Source organism: Macadamia integrifolia, chromosome 10 (assembly GCF_013358625.1).
Source record: "Macadamia integrifolia cultivar HAES 741 chromosome 10, SCU_Mint_v3, whole genome shotgun sequence".
In the NCBI taxonomy this organism is placed as follows: domain Eukaryota; kingdom Viridiplantae; phylum Streptophyta; class Magnoliopsida; order Proteales; family Proteaceae; genus Macadamia; species Macadamia integrifolia.
The window spans coordinates 9,855,493-9,857,729 of NC_056566.1; the positions used below are offsets into that span (position 1 = coordinate 9,855,493).

A 2,237-nucleotide genomic window follows, 5' to 3' on the forward strand; every position below is an offset into this window, starting at 1 on the left:
TTTTTTTTTTTTTAAATAATGTTTAAATAAACCGAATAATTCGGTTTAATTTGGATTCGGTCCTAATTATTCGCGATTTATATTCAGTTTTGAAAAAGTCACGAATTTTAAAGAATTTTATTTTTAATTCGGATTCGGTCCGAATTTTTGATAAAATTCAGAAAAATTTGGTTCGGCCGAATAATTCGTGAATTATTCGGCCGAATTGATAACTCTGGCGGTGACACCCAGAGGGAGGAGGGTGATGAGGAAGAAAAGGGATGGAGAAGTGTGTTACAAAGGATTATTACAAAAAACAAAGGGAGTTTTACTCAAGTCCCGATGGTCTTTGGCTTGTGCGGATTTGTGATGCATGGGAACTAGATATTCTGTAGTGCTACACACCTGTGGCACAGATTCAAGAGCTCGGATCGTTATAGGTCGTGTAGCGCCTTGGGCTGCATATCTAAGGATTCCCAGTCCTTGAATCTACTCTACACACCTTGTAGTGCTACAAAGGACCCTATATCCATATGGGAACAATATCAAAGAAACCAAAATTTATTATGCCATTGTTGAAATTAGCTAGGAAATCTTAACCAAACAAGGGATTGTAGGATTAACAGGCATCTCCATCACTACAAGGCAAACATTAACATTTACAAGGGATATTTGACCATCAAGAACACATCATCAAATACAATAGTGTTGGCCAATCTATCAAAGAAGGGTTAGGGTTACCTTTATATTTGCAAAGAGAAATCCCCCGAAGGAAAGCAGCACTGATTGAACCCGTCGCCACTCAATGGTGAAACCCTTATAGGGTAGGACTCTCTTTTTCTCTTCGTCACAACGACTTTGCGAATTCTTCAATCGCAAGAGTCTGATTAGGGTTTTCATTACTATCCTATTTATAACTAAGAACTTTTAAAACCAACGGGTATGATTGGACCAAGTGGTGTGATCAAGTAGGGTTAGGGGAGCAAGTTTGGCCTTATCGGCCCAAATCCGTCCTAGCTCGCCCTAAGTCCAAACAAGGCATGGGCTAAGATTTTTTACTTGCCGGGGGGGTCAAGGTTGAAAATCTCTGGCCCTGAGTCAAGTTCATGGTGGGCTAGGTTTGAGGTCTCAGTCTAGACCTAGATTCATATTTTGATAGTCTACCTATTGATGACAATGCCAAAAGTGGAGAGTCTTGTTGGTGGATTTTTTGGCTGTTCCATAGGATAGATGTGACGTCTTTATTTTGTATTTCTTTAATTTTTTTTTAATACTGATCTTTTAGTAAAAAATAATAATAATAATAATGTCTATACTCTACCCCCCACCCACCCTCCTTTTCATGTTTTCTTTTTCATAGTCCAGGTTTAGGTATACGGTATTTTGGCAAAAAATTGCAAAAGTATAAAATAGAACCCATATTGAGCTGCTACGATATCGACGTAAAATATAAGAATTTTCTCGATACGATATAATTTTTTATATCTAATCTTGACCTACTGTGTTGTACCAAATATCATACCGATTGACATTAGGTGGAAGTGAATGACAGCCTTATGAGTAAGCCCCATGAAATTAATGAAGAAACGCTACCTAGAGATAAGGGTGTCAAAAGTTGGCTCGCACCGATATGTCCAATCTAGCACTAAACTTGTCGGGCTCGAGCATTGATCAATTACTAATCAGGTGTTCTCGATGTAAGGTAGTGGCCCAATGATCACCAACAGTGACCCATCAAATATTGTGATCCACCAACAAACCAAATGTTTATAGCCCGACTAGTCCATTTAAACCCATTTAGACAAATTATAGCACATTCATGGTCGACAGTCAACCTCATTTAGACCGATTATAGCCCGTTTATGGTCCATTTAAGGACCTTTATAGCCTGATTAGTTAATTAATGAGATTATCATGAGCCCGCTTATGGTCCATTTGAGGACCTTTCATAGCCTGATTAGTTAATTAATCCGATTATCATGAGCCCGTTTATGGTCCATTTAAGGACCTTTTATAACCTGATTAGTTAATTAATCCGATTATCATGAGCCCATTTATGGTCCAGTAAAGGACCTTTTATAGCCCGATTAGTTAATTAGTTGGGTCATCTTGATCCCGTTTAAGGACGATTTAAACCCATTTAAACCAAGTATAGCTTATTTGTGGTCCATGTTTAAACCCATTTAGACCGATTAATTAGTCAATTAGTTCGATTACCTTAAGTCCAATTATGGACTATTAATCAACCTAACCAGCCA

At 38.0% G+C, this 2,237-nt stretch overlaps 1 long non-coding RNA gene across 1 annotated transcript in view; it reads right to left on the reverse strand.

Annotated features, from left to right (window-relative positions):
* The window catches only part of LOC122091265, an 11,085-nt gene extending 10,235 nt beyond the window's left edge, over window positions 1–850 (reverse strand). Inside the window, exon 1 of the long non-coding RNA XR_006143899.1 lies at window positions 721–850. This is a non-coding gene — a long non-coding RNA (uncharacterized LOC122091265). The remainder of the gene's footprint in view (window positions 1–720) is intronic.
* Window positions 851–2,237: the final 1,387 nt, after the last annotated feature.